Below are 18,361 nucleotides of genomic sequence, written 5' to 3'. Positions count from 1 at the left end.
CAGAGGCAGGGTAAGTAGGCTAACATAACATAAGACACTTGTGTTTCCTTGTATGAATAAGTTATGATCCAATTTCATGACACCGAATGCAATAACTTGCCTGCATTGAGCTTTCTATAAACTATCCCTTCCTCTGACCAGTTATTGAAAGATGAGTGGTAAGGGACACTTGCTTCGAGGAGGCTTTGGTTGAAATTTAGTAAAACCTTGCGTTTGTTACTCTAAATGGTGTTAACTGACAATCATCATAACAATAAACTTACCTGACACTCAATGAATTTAAAAAACTTCAATTGGAGGCCCAAGGAACTCCAATTGTGCAATGGAGTGAGGAAAACCTCTTCAGGGGTAGTTATATGGTCAGTGGACATGGAGTTTTCATTTGAGAGCTGTGGCTTTCTTCAAATTCCGCATGCATGATTTTCTCACAATGAGATGTTGCTTTTGTGAGGCACTACTCTTACTTTGGCTTCTTCTGTCTTGATTATTCAATGAAATTCATTATATTGCAATGTGAATAGTTTGTTTCGTTATTTTGTTTAGGTTGCTTTTTTTTAGTTGGTGAAAATGTGACATTCTGTTATTTTATATTGTACATTAAACAATAATTTTTTCTAGTCATAGCTACATAAAAGGAAATGAGTTTACAATCTTGCGTTGCATTCGAGTGTACCATATGCCCTGTAAAATCAATCACCGTGGTTCGAAGCTCAAAGGATGACTCGAACTTTATACAAATTTGAGGTTCCCAAAATATATTACTTTCAGAGCTACATTTTATGTAACAACCCTAATGCGGTGTGGTTTTGAAATAGACTTTTACATCACCAAGGATTACAACTCTAATACAAAACCGAAAAATATATCAAGGCAGGGTTAATGATGCTGCCGGGCTAGCTTGTGTTGTTGAGCATTGTGAATAGTAAGCAAAAAGTCTCTACATCATTGCCTTTGCATATGGACATCAGTGTACAACAATCTATTTGTGTTACTTTACATTGAATATTATCTTTGGTTTCATAACAATGTACTTTCTAAAATAAGAAAATAAAACGTATAATAATGGTAACAAAGTTTTTACTAGATTATAAATGTTATGAAAAAATTATTAATAATAGTAGTATTAAGATTTACATAAATCATATCTATAGATTATGGCATAAGATATGTGATCCACTTATCCACATGGCATTATATTCTGCAATAACTGCAATAAGATTTTCAAGTTATGGTCCAATAAAATGTAAGAAATAATTATTTTAATAATATTGACAAAGAAATCCCTGCTTTCTAATTGCATTAGTCAATGTTAAATTAACATTGGTCAACATGGAAGTCCATTATCTTGCCTTAGCATGCATTGATATTATGTAGGTACTAAATTTAGCTATCAAGTATGTGGTAGTTTCTTAGTTTGTAATGCATTCAATTAATATTAGTGATGTTGTAAAACACAATAGTACTTCTTGCATTCAATTGGTATGGGTGATGTTCTTAATTATGACACTACCTTTGCATATAATTTATTTTGTTTTGCTTGTGGTAACATATTAAGAAATGGTGGAGAATTAATGTTGCCTCATTGTTATTGAGTTGTTACCTCCCCAACTTGCTCTTAATTGGATTAAAAAACCTAAACTACAAGGTGTAACTTGAGAGGGAACTACTATGCTAGTCATAACTACCACCTAAGGAACCTATCCTCACTTTGGGTTGGTCCTTCTCAAACTTAAGAGCATATACCTAGCAAGTAATATTATTAAAGCTATAGTAAATGAAGTTGAAGAGCATATGTTGAGACTAGTTTAGTATAGTATAGTAGAGTATAGAAGTGCAAATTCAGTAGAGTATGATCAATCTCTAAGAAAATCAAGATCTTGTTCCAATTATCTCATCAAAATAATCACAAAAGTATAGAAGTGCAATCCTTTGCAAAGTGTTTTTGATAAAATCTTGGATCCCTCTCTAAATGCATGAGAGGAGTTTAAATAAAACAAATTATGTATAAAAAAATATATTATTACATAAAAAAGTGAGGAGGTCTCAAACAACCTTCCTCATAATAAGTAAAATAAAACTAAAATAGAAAATAAAATGATGACAAACTTCTTCAAATTGAATGGTCCTACTCAATCATTCGGTCCTTGAGTTCGTAGATGTCTATCATTGGCTTCACTTGGGGTGGTTGGTCAATTCTAGATCTCAATTGTCTCGTGAATACAACATCAGTGAGAGGTGGCACCATCTTTTGAGTAGAATTGGTTAAACATCATAGAGTCATCCATTGACTGTGTGGTTTCACCAGAAACTGCCAGTAGGTTTCCCAATCAAGCTTAGACAGTTGTTTGATTGCCTTTGCATTTGTTTTGGCAGTCTCTTTCCATTGTTTTTCTAACTGTTTGATGTCTGGGAGAGCTTTTGGCCTACATTCTTTGATAAGATTGGTAGTGTGAAGGTTTTCGTTCACCGCCTCAATTATATTGTTTGCTGTACTAGCTGCTCTTGTTGCTGCCCTTTCTACTTGCTTTAACTGTATGTCCCAATCTGTGAATAAGATATCCTTGTGGGACTCCTCGATCTTTGGCAGATCGACTTTTCTTCCTTCTTCAGATTCCTGCCAAGAAATAAAATCTGAAATCCTCTTATTGATCTCTTTGATCAACTATTTGATTGGTTAATTTACCACTTGTTTCACAATAGGGATTGATCGATGAGATTCTTTGGCAGAACATTTTTTGTTGCTGTGACAACAAAGAATTTAATTCAAGTGCCTCTTTAATGAATTCATCTGTTTGAGGGTTGTCTTTGAATTTATCCATTATAGCTTGCATTTGGTGAATCTGAGTTCTTCTCTACAATGTTTGTTTGATGTTGTACTCTCATTTGCTCAAAATCTTGTTCAAGCTGTGCCATCTGCATTTCCACTTGCTTGTTGGTGCTCTGTCTGCTCAAGTTGTTGTTCAGGCCGCTGAACTCTTTCTTCTTTTTCTTTGAGCAAAAGTTGAACTTCTGTTGCCTTATCAATTGTTGCAGTTGCATAGGCACTACAAATTGTGATAGCTTTGTAAGATTTTCTAATGGATCAATGGGGGTGTCTTTCCATACTACCTCCATTGATTCACTTCCAAGAGTTTCTATTGCAAATACATCCAATTTTCTTTTCTTCCTTTGCCTTTTTACTACAACCTTATGTGTTGGGCTGTAGAATATGTCCAGTGGTGGTATTTCCTCAATCTTTAAAACAATTTCTGAAGTTGGGTGTGCCAGGATGACTTCAATATCTTGAGTAGTTATAACTTCTTGTATTGTTGTTTATGGATTTATAACCTGCTGAGTGTGTTGTGGGGTCTGAAATCCAGAAGTTCCTTCAAGACTTGTCTCTGTTTGTGGCGTTTGGAGCTTTTTATTAAATTTCTCCCATTCCTGTTCCAGATTGATGACTTCAATATTTTCTGTTTGAACCTGTGAAGAGCCAGTCTCTATGTGTTCCTTAGCAGAGGCATTTTCAGCCGTTTCTTCAGCATTTTTCTCTGTGTCCATCTCAGGGTCTTCCTCGGGGCTTCCTTCCTTATTCTCAGATTGGTGTTCAAAGTCTTCTGAACCTTGAACTGACTTCTCTTGAGATTCCTCATTAGAATTGTGCTTGGAACTTTCCTCTAGGCTTACGCTGGGAGTAGGTTCTCTTATTTGTTCAATCTATAATAGGTCCAAAGGGACCTTTGTTAGCCTTCTATTTTTGTAGAGGTGGAAGCGGTTGAGGTCTGCTGGGTCTAGTTTTATTGATGCTAAATGTAAAACTTGTGAAAATGTCTCAGCTTGCTCAAAGAGATCATCAAACTCATCATCCTCATGAATAAATTGTCTGATTTTGACCATAGTAGTGAAGTTTTTGGCGACCTTATTAGGGTCATATTGTCTACCTGACACAGTGGCCAGATTTAGGGACGTAATGTTTTGTATCTCTTTAAATGCGTGCCCATAATCATGTAATGCAGAAGCACCACATTGTATTGGGAAGGTCGACTAGATGAACTTCTTTTGTTCTTTAAGGGTTTTGGTTATACCATCATCTACTGTTTGGTCGACAATCTCTCTTGCCAATAATTTATTCGGAACATAATATGGAAGAACATGCGGAGCTGTAATACTCCCAAAAACTATGATATAAGTAAATAATTTTTCACCAAACCATCTTGCCACCTGTAAGATGTATGTCTTTGCTTCCTTTGATAGCCTGGGGGCTTTCTTATAAAAAATGGTCTGGTAAATTGGCAACATAACGCCATGACAAATTTTATAAAAATGGGAGCTAAACTGTGATTCCCACAAAACTTTATGATAAACATGGATGGGAGTAGGATCCTTTAAAGTCCATTTCCAACCCATGTTTGGAAAATGTGAAGAAAAACATATAACATCCATGACATAAGCACTCATGTAAAAGGGAGGGATAACTCGAGTGGAGACAATTCTATTGTGTCTGTATTCTCAGATGGCCATAGCCAAATTGTCCGACAAAATATTACTCCAGTTCATGATTATGGCATTAACAACCGCATCAATCAACGAAACCCATTCAATAGACAACTTAGTAATATCAACTTTTCCAAATAGTCTGCACAACATTGCAGCTGCAAAATTATGCAGGGCTAACAAGGGTGAAATTGTGTACATACCACTTTTCTCCTGCCTGAACTTGTTGGAGCCAGACCTCCAATTTTGCATGATGCCCATTGGGTCTTCATTTTCTTTGGAAAAATGCTCAATAAAGACTTTATCATAGATATTATGTGGTGCTGACAGATGGTACATTTAGCGTAAATTGTCTGGGTTAAATGACCCCATGACTTCATGCTTGGAATTTTTGAACTCTGTTTAAAATGTCCACATTATCAATAATCCATCTTACCATATCCGTGTATGGTAAGATTTTCGGCTTGTTCAGGAAAGAACATGCTACTTCGAAATAAGAAGCATCAGAACTTTCTTCGACATACGTTGTTGCTTTGGTTTCCAGGACCTTTGGGTCTTCTTTCCCCAGTAAAGTATACATGGCCTCCCATGTTGTAGTCCCGCCATCCGTATTGCATGTGGTATCGGAGAAGAGTGGAAACATGTTTGAATCCTTGGACGAAGTAGCCTCTGCAATTTTTTTCCTTTCTTAGCCATTCTTCCGAGCATTGTTTCCTTCAGAGATTTCCTGAAATTCAGTCAATGGAGAAAATAGGATAAAAACACAGAGCGATAATTACAAGTGGAAACACAATAACACAGTGAATTCTGAAAGAACGTAAGGATGAAGCTTTTATTTCAAACACGGATAAAAAATATATCTCTTCTCGAGCCGTTAAAAGAGAATGCAATTAAACCTCATTAACTATGTATTAAGGCTTACGTGTGAAAAGTACTAGGATCCTGCTGATCCTGTAAGAGTATATGGAAATAATTTGATGACACAGTCTTCTTCATCGACTCCATTTAAATTGATGGCCAACATATAGTTATGGAGGTGTTTCTTAGCTGGTAGTCCATCATCAGGGTTACATTTGGGCAACCAGTTTTCATGATGTTTAGGAAGAGGGTGAAGAGGAGCTGCCATTGCTACAACACAGGGATTATTCCATGGGTGTACTCGCGGTTGTTGTCCTGTCATTGGAATTTGAGTGGATGAGATGATAAGAGGGATTTGAGTGGAAGAAGAGGCAGGTTGGGAGATTGGACTAGAAGTACTAGCACTAGTGGTTGGAATGGAAGTTGTTGGAAACAATGGAGGGAATGAAGGGGTTTGAGGTGGAGAATGGGATAAAACCTCGCTAGTGGATGTCTGTGATTCGGATTTCTTGGTTTTCTTTCGGAAAGAAGAAATGGGAAATTCAAAAAGAGGAATTGCAGTCTTCTCGCTTTGAGAACGAGTCAAGATTTGTCTTGGTTGCAGAACAGAGGAAACACTTCCTTCAGATGACTGAGATTTTGTAGGCTTTTCAGTTGAAATAGAGATTTGCTCTAACTTCTTCATCAAAGTCTTAACTTCTAGAGATTCAGGGTTGTAATATGAAGAAGTTATTCTCTGAGATTCACTAGGAGATTTTGGAGAGGTTTTCTCAACTTCAGAGCTTGGGATTGTAGTTCTAGATGGGGATCTAGCAGTTGGAGGAGATCTGGAGGGGGAGCGATTCTTAGGATGGATTTTTGCTTTATAATCAATTCTCTTTGCCATTCATGGTCATGGCCCTCCTTCTAGTGCTGAAATGTTGAAGCCCCAAAATTCCGTTGCAACAATATGGGGGATTACCACCTGATCCAGACCTTAAAAGAAACTCTTTTTCCGTTTGGTATAGTGGCTCCAACTGGGGATAATGGGACCAGTTTCCCAGCGAGAATTGATATCATGATGAAATTTTTTATTTTTATTTTTTTATTATTTTTATATATTTTTTAATTAATTAATTAATTTTTATTTATTTATTTATTTTTATTTTTTTTTTTCGAGGAGAAAATCCGTAATTTCCATTAATTTCATAAAATTACATGTTGTAGATGCTTAACACATATGCAGAAGTGTGGGCAGAGCCACATACAATAACAATACTTCAAGAGAAGTATTCCAGAAAAGCCCACAAGCTGGGCAGCAAGTACTGGTATGTAAACCCCAAAACAGTGGAGGATACCCATACCCGTCACAGAAAAAACAACAAAAAAGCAAGAACATAGCTTCTGAGGTAGAAAATGAAACAGTGAAACATCTAAATCTGGCTGCCCAAGCAAGTAGGAGAGGCACGAAATGAGAAAAGTGCAGCCATGGTAGCCACGCCTCCCCCGCCCCCTCAAAACTCTCCTCCTGAAGCCAACAAACCCAGAGGTAGATACCAAACTGCCAAAACTTCCTCAGCTGCCTGCAGATACCCCAACAAATAAAAACGGCAATGATGCGGCACGAAACAATGCCTGTTCCCTCAACGCGTCAAAATACCGCAATGTATTGCTAGCGAGCCATCAAAAAAGCACCCACTGCCCCAGCAGAGGAACCCATCCGGTCCCAGCCAGAGCAGAGGCAGGTCCGGGGGCAGAGGCGGCTAGGGCAGCCACCTCGCCCCCACGAAGAATGATTCCGAAGACCAAAATATAATCGCTCTCCCGCTCCGCCGCGCAGTCAAAAAACCCAAGAGAATCAATACCTTTGCTTGTCCGCCAAGTAGCCGCACGGAAGGTGTGAGCAGGGTCGCCGAAGTCTACAAGGCGCGCCGCAAACGCCCGACAGATGCGATGCAAGGAGCCCCGGATCACTCCGGTCAGAGCCCAAGAGAGCGGGCCGCCAAACCAGGGTCACAGAGCCGAAGGGATCAGATTAGCAGGAGTGGGGAAAGCAGGGGCCGAAAGTTGAAGCGCCGCCTCAGGCAGAGCAGGAACCGTCACTCAAAACCCCGACTGAAAACTACGTAAAACGACTAAACCTCCGGCAGCTCGGCAATGGCAACGATGTCAAACAAAAGCGTCAAGAAGGGCCGCCAGAACCAGGGGCGGTCCTGCCGCCACTTTCCAACGGCGGTAGCAGGGGCAGTAGAAACCCTATCTCCGCGCCTCCTTCGACTCCCAATTCATCATATATCATGATGATATTGGGTTGATATAAGATATAATGGGAAATGCTTTAACTAAAAATGATCTAATTTAATAACATATGCATCTATCAATTTTAACCTATATCTTAATATGTACCCTGGAATAACTCAAATCATGCGATCTACAAAGATATCTTAAAGCAAAAGGTAATAAAGATCATTCAATTGTTATAAGAGAAGAAATCGGTAATGATAATTATTTTGACTAAATAGTTAGGCAAAATAATTGTGGAAAATATATCGTATATATCAACTGCTCATGTATTGAACAATAAAGAATTACAACATAAACATTTATTCAAAAGTTCTTTAATGTCAAACTATAAATCAGATCTCATGCATAAGACAAATAAGGAAGATTACTTCATAAACAAAACACAATCATAAAGATAAAAGTACCAGATATGAAAGGTCCTACTCATGAGGTCAACAATATTGATCTTCTTCTTTTCAACTAAATATACTCTAAGAGTACAAAAGTGCAAATTTAGTAGAGTATGCTTCAATCTCTAAGAAAATCAAGATCTATTTCTATTTTTTTCTGAGTTGTTGAGGTTGCTAATTTTTCTATGTTTTTTCAGGTTTTAGTATATGATTTCTAATACTTTCCCAAATATTTGTTATAGTTTCTTCCTAGACTTTCAAAGATACATTCAATGAAATGGTATTTGTAACATTTATCATAATTATAATTCCCATCTTACATGAGGTCTATTTACAAAAGGAACATTTCACACTAAATGACCACTCGCCAATTGTTCTTCATGCCAACTATGTAATTAACGCAACAATAATGCTTGTTTTTCTTATGAAATGAAATTCTTCTGTTTCTTTTGTCACATACATTCCTAAGAACTAAAAAGGGCTTTCATTCTTCAACCGACAAATTTGATTGCCGAACCTCAACGAATTTTATTTTTTCCTTGAGATTTGCTGAATTTCAAATCTCAAGGTTTGAATACGGCAAATCCCGTGACATAGACATGCCTCATGGACTTTAAAAACCTTGACCTTATTATTTCCTAGTTCCTATTGTACTTGTGTGTTTGTTATAGTTTCTTCCTAGACCTTCAAAGATACATTCAATGAAATGGTATTTGTAACATTTATCATAATTATAATTCCCATCTTACATGAGGTCTATTTACAAAAGGAATATTTCACACTAAATGACCACTTGCCAATTGTTCTTCATGCCAACTATGTAGTTAAGGCAACAACAATGCTTGTTATTCTTACAAAATGAAATTCTTCTGTTTCTTTTGTCACATACATTCCTAAGAACTAAAAAGGGCTTTCATTCTTCAACCGACAAATTTGATTGCCGAACCTCAATGTTATGAAACCAACTCAAGAAAAGATAGATTAACGCCTTAGAATTCAGCCTCTTCGAGGGGGCAACCTCCTTTACATTACATAAATGAACAATTCTTGGATGATACAAATGAAAAGACCTCCTTTCTATATATAGGAGTCTAAGGGGTCATAACATAATCAGAGCCGACATAACAATAATAATGTAAGGGCACAATAATAACAATAGTGGGCTTCTATGTGGCACAATAGTAACAATATGGGCACAACATGGGTACATCAATATAATAAGTGGGTTGTACTAATAACAATAAGGGGTTACACTAGTAGTATAGGGGCCTAACATGCCCCTCTCCTTCAAAAAGCGTTGTCCTCAACGCTTGAGTAGTTCTTGATGCTTTTGTATAAAATTCTTGTCCTCCCATGTGGAATCTTCAGTGGGTAAGTTCTTCCACTTGATGAGATACTCTGAAATTGATCGATTTCGTAGCTGTCGGGTTCTTGTTTCTGTGATTGCTCCAGGTTCCAATATGATTTTTCCTTCCTCTTCAATTTCTGGCAATATTGTTTGAATTGGGATCTTTTGCAACTTTTGAATAAGTGGCCATACTTCTTCGTCCTTCTTCCATTCATCCCTTGCTTCGTTTATCCAATCTGGTTGGATTATAGAAATAGCACAAAACAATGCTTCCACATCCTCATCCTTGAAGAGTCTTCCCATTCGGTAAGGTTGCCATTTTTTAAGTGCATGTAGTATTGCCAACATTTCCTTCTCATAAATAGCTTGCTTGAGATGTAGCAGTAAAAATACCCAATCACCTACATCAAAACATTTTTCACTACGATGTTGATCTACCTGTTGTTTTATTTGATTTTGCACCAAAGTGGCGTTATCCTTTAAAAGTTGGAGAACTTGTTGTTGATGTTCGATGTGATCTTTCACTGCTTGAACCTTTTTCTTCGTGATATGTCCTTCTATCTCTAGAGTTTGAGAAGTGGTAATTTTTTCCAATCCTTTACAAGATATGGTCGTACTCATTTCTTGATGCTCGATGTGATCTTTCACTTCTTGAACATTTTTCTTCTTGATATGTCCTTCTATCTTGATAGTTTGAGGAGTGGTAATTTCGACCAATGAATTACAAGATATGGTTGAATTCATTTCTTCTTTCTCGATGTGATCTTTCACTTCTTGCACCTTTTTCTTCTTGATATGTCCTTCTATCTTGAGAGTTTGAGGAGTGGTAATTCTTGCCAATGCTTTACAAGATATGGTATGATTCATTTCTTCTTTCTCTGAGGTGGGGTCCTGGCGTATATCCTCTTATTTTGATGTTTTTTGATCATTTTCTTCCTCATCTTCATATTCTATGTAAAATAATTTATTCTCCCCACACTTATGACCTTTAGTGCATTTTCTATCACAATTGTAACAAAGCCCTTTTTCTCTTTTTTTCTTCCAATTGTTGTGGTGTCAACCTTATAGGTCGTGGAAGACTAGGGGCAACAACAATTCCGTCTTTATAGTTGTGAGTGGTATGCTTCCTAATTGCCATAATTTTGCTTTCCATTTTTCTTGCTAACCTGAATGCCTTCTCTAATGAATCAGGTTCCCAAAGGCGAGCATCATGTTGGATATTATCTTTTAAAGACCCTATGAACACATCAATCCTATGCTCCTCTGGAATATATTTTACCCTTATGTTCAATTTTTGGAACTCCTTAATGTGCTCCATTATTGAACCCTTTTGTTTGAGACTTATCAATTGGCTAAAAAAAGTGTTTCTTTTTGTATCCTCATAATGTGCTATCAATTCTTCCGTAAAAATTGCCCAAGTGATAAATTGTTTACGAGAGCAAAGCCATTGATACCATGCAAACTGATTTGGTTCCAAATATAAAGTTGCCATATGTACTTTTGGTGTATTTTGCACATTATTAAGATCGAAGAATTGCTCCATCTGTAATATCCATGTGTAAGGATCCTTGCCATCAAACTTCCTCATATCGATTTTTGGAATATGGTGAGTCTTCGATCCAACATTAGAGTTTATGGAATCATGATTAACATTTCTTTTGTTCTCATCATGAGTTTCCTTTAGTACCCTTTCACCATTAGTGACCATTTCTTGTAGCAACTTATTCATATTTATCTTCAATTCTTCCATCTTATCATCCATGCCATCAATTTTAACGTCCATGCCATTCACCTTAGCTTCCATGCCATCCATCTTACCTTCTATGCCTTTCTTTAAACAATCCATCTTAGCTTCTACACTTTTCTTTAAACCATCCATCTTAACTTCTACATCTTTCCTTAAACCATCCATCTTAGATTCTGTTGCTTTTTGTGCAAGTGACACTTGTTGCACTTGTTCTTGTAATTTTGATATATCATATAGCATTTCTTCTTCTTCTTCATGAGTCATGCTAGAGCTTTCAGGTTCCTTACTAGGTGTTTGCATTTTCTTTCCTCGGGGCATCAGTTACTGATAATAATGCTCTACTAGCCCTTTGAATTCCTTCAAAATAAATTTTCAAACCACTCTTAAGCAAAAAATTTAAAAGAATCTACACACCTTTTTTTCACTTTGTAGGAGCTCGATATTGCCTCTGATGTATCTCTGTATTTTCAGATCATCCAGTTTTGAAATTACAACCTGTGGTAGCCCTCTCTGTCCTCTTTCCAATGCCACCAGTCTGATCCAATTTGGATTCTTGAAGGAAGAGTTATGCGAAATCTCCCACAGTGCCCTGATTATAGACTAGTTCAGTAGAGCGAACTTGTACGACGGGCCACGAGTCACTGTTTCGTCCTTTGTCTCTGAAAAATATATACAAGAAACTATAGTCCGTCTTATTTCTGCACCTTCTTACGAAATTTCAATCCAATGCTCAGGGAAAAAGTTATGATGATTTTCCCCAGGTCACCTGTTTGGAATGTAATTCAGGAGTCGGAAAAAAGACCAACTTCCTCAGATCATATCTCCACAAATATAGCGCAAAAAGCTTTGAAATTCGGATCCGAGATTCAACGTGATGTCTTCTCAAATGGGTTTTTTTTTAAGCTTCTGAAATGTCGTAGAAAAAAAGTTATAGCGAAAATGCCACGATGACCTGTTTGGAGCAACGAAACCCTAGAATCCAAAGCTCTGATACCAAATGTTATGAAACCAACTCAAGAAAAGATAGAAAAGATAGATCAACGCCTTAGAATTCAGCCTCTTCTAGGGGGAAACCTCCTTTACATTATATAAATGAACAATTCTTGGATGATACAAATGAAAAGACCTCCTTTCTATATATAGGAGTCTAAGGGGTAATAACATAATCAGAGCCAACATAACAATAATAATGTAAGGGCACAATAATAACAATAGTGGGCTTCTATGTGGCACAATAGTAACAATATGGGCACAACATGGGTACATCAATATAATAAGTGGGTTGTACTAATAACAATAAGGGGTTACACTAGTAGTATAGGGGCCTAACACTCAACGAATTTGATTTTTTCCTTGAGATTCGCTGAATTTCAAATCTCAAGGTTCGAATTCGACAAATCCTGTGACATAGACATGCCTCATGGACTTTAAAAACCTTGACCTTATTATTTCCTAGTTCCTATTGTACTTGTGTGTTTTCTATTACCCCTTTCATTAAGTGTTTATCTTCATTTCTCCATTAATATATTCATGCCGATCATAACAATAATAATGTAAGGGCACAATAATAACAATAGTGGGCTTCTATGTGGCACAATAGTAACAATATGGGCACAACATGGGTACATCAATATAATAAGTGGGTTGTACTAATAACAATAAGGGGTTACAATAGTAGTATAGGGGCCTAACACTCAACGAATTTGATTTTTTCCTTGAGATTCGCTGAATTTCAAATCTCAAGGTTCGAATTCGACAAATCCTGTGACATAGACATGCTTCATGGACTTTAAAAACCTTGACCTTATTATTTCCTAGTTCCTATTGTACTTGTGTGTTTGCTATTACCCCTTTCATTAAGTGTTTATCTTCATTTCTCCATTAATATATTCATGCCGATCATAATTGGTGCTGAAAATATCTCTCATTTCTCCTGGTATTTTGATTTTTTCAAAGTTGTTGAGGTCGCTGATTTTTCCGTGTTTTTCAGGTCATAGTTTATGATTGCCAATAATTTCCCCAATATTTGTTATAGTTTCTTCCCGGAACTTCAAAGATACATTCATTGAAATAGTATTTGTGACATTGATCATAATTATAATTCCCATCTTACATGAGTTCTTCCACAAAAGGAATATTTCACACTAAATGACCACTTGCGAATAGTTCTTCATGTCAGTTATGTAGTTAAGGAAACTATAATACTTTCTATTCTTAGGAAATAAAAGTCCTTTGTTTCTTTCCTCGCATATATTCCCTTTTAATTCAAGTTACCAAGTATTAAATGGATGCTAGAATGATCATATGATCAACACCTTATTTTCCTCAAACACATGATTCACATAATTTGTGATCCATCGGCCCAGTTCTGATAAAAAGTACTTTATGGACTCAAATTATACAAAATGTTTCATGCTTGATAATTTTAATCATTTTAGAGTTCCACTAGTCACTACAAATTCCTCGTCTTTAAATCAGTTTCATCCTTGCCACATCTGTGACGTCAATGTAAAATTTGAATCCAACAAAACTAATAATGAGCAACAAATATCATAACAATATTTTTATTTAAGGTCTATCTGTTCACCTATGAAAAAGTTGCATTGATTATCCATTTCCATCACGCGGGATAATACATTATCAAAATTCAAAAAGAGGCAATTGACAATAGTTATTGACTATGTGGTACCCTAATAATCCTGGAATTGTTTTCCAATTTCCATATTGCTTCTAGACCTTGGGGAGCATTCCAAAAATGTCTTTAGGGTTCCTGAAAATACTTAGTTATTTACAACAATTTTTTTGAACTTAAGAAAACATCCTAAAATAATAATTGAAGTACCTTCCAACCCTAACATATTAAAATACTTCTGAAATGAAACAACCTTACAAAAGAGCGGACAAGTCCTGATTTTTGAAAAGAGAGAAGCAAAGCATAAACCAAAGAGAACTTTTACAGTGTTGATTTGAAAAGTATTTCACAAGAGGAGGAAATTTGGCAACAGGGTGTTGAGGATAAAATACACCAGCTTCGACTAAAAGTTCAACAGTTAAAATTGTGCATGCAAGGACAACACTGACGAAATTTGTAACCTTGGTGAACAAAAGAGCCAGTAGTAGCGAGGGAAACTACTTGCATAGGTACAATATTTGAAGCAAGAGTTTTAAGGTAGATATACACGTGTGAGAGCCCATTTTCATATTGAAAAAGGATTTAAATCAAAAAATTGTTGGGAAATTCTCGAGGACAAGCATTGGGAAATGCATAGGTTTCACAATGAAAGGTTGCCTTTTACTGAACAATACAAAAATGATGACTTCAGGGATAGGGGAATGGAACTTGGAAATATAATAAATACAGGTCACAACATTTATATGAACAGGCGGTAGTAAGAAAATTTAAAATATTATGTGAAAAGATTCCATTTTGTGATGGACTTGTATCACATTCCCATATTTGAATGATTGGAAGATGTTATTTTTGATGTTTTGTAAGAAAAATAAAATCTTTTCAATGTGCATGGTCATATTACCATAAGAGAATGATGAAAGCTGCCATGGGAGCACCAAAGGCTTCAAGCCACTTCAACATAACCAGCTAAGAATTACCTTGAATGATGGGGCTTTAATTAGAGCGGACCAACAAATGTAAGGAGACAAATTGACAATAGTTTAATAGAAGGCACCATTTCTTGCCAAACATACCTATGAGCTCTTGTGGTGATCCTTTATGCTTAAAGGAAATAAATTGCTTTGAAAATCACATATACAGCTTCCTAATATGAGATCCTTTGGGATATTGTTTAGAAGGTTTTAGCCTTAAATATAGATCAATGGGTAAAAAATGGAAACATATATTTGTATTTTTGTAGACTTGATGGTGTAGAACCAATCTTGATCTTTGTTTTAGACCCTATTTGCAATGCTTGCATTGAATAACTCATTAAGGACATGGGGAAGGTTGAATGAATTAGAGAGATAATTTCGCAGGCTAGGTCTATACATGTCAGGTCATATACATGTCACATACATTATTCAAATGTTAAAACCAATCGAAATGAGGTGTGATTTGTATCTTATTCTTAGTGAATGCATTATTCAATGCAAAGAAGCAATTCATACCCCTATTATACATATATATTGGGAGAGATGAAATGGATTTAAAATAGAAGAGGGAAAAATGTCTAATGGCAGGACCAAGAATCTATGACAACCTCTATGCAATTTATAGTTAAGGCCATTAGATATCTTAACACTAACTCCCCTTCTTTAGGAAAACATGATAGAAAACATTAGAAATGCAATTGAAGTGTTGAAGGATCCTAATTGAGAAATTTATCATAAGATCAATAAGGTGGTGCAAACTTAACTCTCAATATTTCTTTTCCTCGGGAAAAATTGCATTTTCTATTCCAGGAAGAATAAAAAATACATTCTTCAGAGTGCAACAACTACACATGTTCAATAAATTGTTTCATAACAACCTGCCCACCTATGATTTGGATTATCAGAGTTTCCAAAATTGTTTACAACTTATATATCTACAGAAAAAGACTCTATAGCAAAGACAACTTGACCATTGTCAACTTATTAACAAAGTCCATTAAAACAATCCCATTAGGGGAATTTTGAGGTATAAAATGGGTCTCCTAAGAAAAATGTATAACAAAAATAAACTTTATAAGAACCAATAGGATTCAATATGAAGATGTCAACCATGGGTGATCATTCACCATTTTTGGAGTAAAAAAGTAAAAAAAATTAAAAAATAGTGAAATAATAAAACTATTTTTTCAACTCATATTTTTAACTCATCTCCCTAAGGTTTTACTCAATTTTGAGCATGAGTACTTGTTGGATGAAAGAATTAATTCCTCATCCAAGGAGTACCCATATTACATACTTTCGATGGACCGTACTACACGAAAAATGAGAAATATATGAAAAAATGTGATTGCAATCACATTTTTCGTGTATTTTTCATTGTTCGTGTAGTAGGGTCCATCGAAAGTATGCAACATGGGTACTCCTTGGATGAGGAATCAAATTATGCATCCAACGAGTGTTTCCACTCGGAATTTGAGTAAACCCATAGGGAGATAAGTTGAAAATATGAGTTAAAAAAATAGGTTTTTCTTTTTTTCCCTCTAAAATTTGATGATGTAATATAATATTATTTTATTTTTTCCACTATTATTTTTAATTTCCTTAGGAGGCCTATTTCTATTTTATACCTCAAAACTCCCCTAATGATATTGAGATAATTACATAAATATTCCAACCCACAGGCGCTTGCAATTAAGAGGCAAGAAGAATCCTAGATGAGATTAAGGAACCTTCAACAAAATCTTCTTCAGAAATTTGATCTTACAACCCATGAATACCTTCCTTGGAAAGGATATCTGCCTGCATGTTATGCTTCCAAAATACATGGGAAAAGGAATCAGCTAGAAACGACTGGGTAGGTCTTTTCAAAGTATTGTTGGAGAGTGTAACCATTTGTGTTGAACCTGTATTTTGTCATTCATCAAACTAAGAAAATTCAATCACCAATGTCCTAAAGCCTATCTAGACTCTATACCTTTGTTCAGAGCAGTCTTTAATTGGAACGACAGAGCCTTAAATTCTCATAAATTATTGGTCCCCCTTCCTATGTTTTCTTTTCCTTTAAAGACATGAGAATATTAAAGAAAATGAACAAATCCCTCACCACAGACGTGGCTTGTACCTTGACAGGCCCCATCAAAGAAGCTCTAGGGGAAGGATTTATCAATGGAAAGATCATCATACTTGGCCTATGAACCTTGTCTACAGTTGTGAAGATAAAGAAAATTGCAATTGCCTGAGCAATGAATTGAAATGGGGGAGTCTACATTCCTTCAAATACACTAGCATTTCTTGCTAACTAGGTTTCCTAGATGATGAGGTAGGAAACAACTCGATTTTTCTTCAATTCTCTCTTGTCAAACCATTCCTTAAATTTTTTTACAATGGAACCCTTTCACCATAAGTTGAACAGGCTCAAAAATTCCTCTACTTCTTTGCACACCTGCACAATGTAGGAGAAGCTCATAAAGAGTTAAGTATTTGTTTCAGCCTGGAATTTGCATAGACTACACCAAACAGGCCCTATAATGATTTTTCTTTTAAGCCTATCCCAAGTGAAAACCCAATTCATCAGTACCATCCACATAAACACTTACAATGTGTTTTTTTTTAAGTCTATCCCAAGTAAAAACCCAATTCATTAATACCATCCACATAAACATGATGCACTTAGATGGAGTTCCCACCTTCCACAGATTGGACCACCACCCGAATTCCTTGACCTATGGAGAGCTAGAGAAGACAAATAACCTAGTTTAGCAGAGTAAAGTTCCCCTCACTCTTCCCAACCCAATAGAGTTCATCAAATACATCCTTCAACCTTATGTGGGTTCTCTTAAAATTATGCCAAGTATGCATCTAATGCCTACCTTAGTCCAATTCCCATACCAAGATCCTGTGTTGTAAGCCAAACTTGCGACCAGAATGTAGTTTACCAAAATGTAGTTTCTCGAGGCTTTTCCACTATGTTTAAAGTACATATTCCCATCCCCTACAAGTGCATTGCAAGTTATTATGTAAGGAAAACAAATTTTCCACAACCTAAGATGGAATCAAAACCAATTCTCACCTGAGTGCCATTCCCAACCCTCCAAGCCAAGTATTTTATAATCACTGGAAAGGCCCCTGTTAGTGCTTTCCAGTGATTAGAGACATTCTGATTATTCTTCCTTTCTATCCTTATCCAGTCTAGGAGAGATTTTGGAGCTATATACTTCTGGATGATAATCCTTCTCCATAAGATTTCTTTAGTAATCAATTTCCATAATGATTTTGGTGCTATTGAGCAGCCAAAAAGGTGAATATCTTTAAGTCCCCAACCACCAAGTTTCTTTGGAGTAGAAAACAATTTCCATTGAGTTAGATGGGAACTCTTGAATTCATTACTTCCTTTCCAAAGATAATTGAAGCAACATCTTCTTATTTTCTCCAAGATTCCTTTAGGAATATGGGCTAGGGAGTGCCAAAAGGCTCGAATAGCCTCAAGGATAGACTTGATGAGTACACACCTACCACCTATTGAGATCCACCTGTTGCACCAAATGGTGATTCTTTGTTCTATTCTAGACAATAACCATTTCCAATCCTCGTTTCCATAATTATTTGGATTTAAAAAGAAACCCAAGTATTTGAGACCACTACAAAAATCCAAATGTT

The sequence above is a fragment of the Pinus tabuliformis genome, chromosome 8, assembly GCF_031772625.1.
Source record: "Pinus tabuliformis cultivar Carrire ecotype Pingquan chromosome 8, CPIR1, whole genome shotgun sequence".
Classification (NCBI taxonomy): Eukaryota; Viridiplantae; Streptophyta; class Pinopsida; order Pinales; family Pinaceae; genus Pinus; species Pinus tabuliformis.
This window is presented reverse-complemented; position numbering follows the sequence as displayed.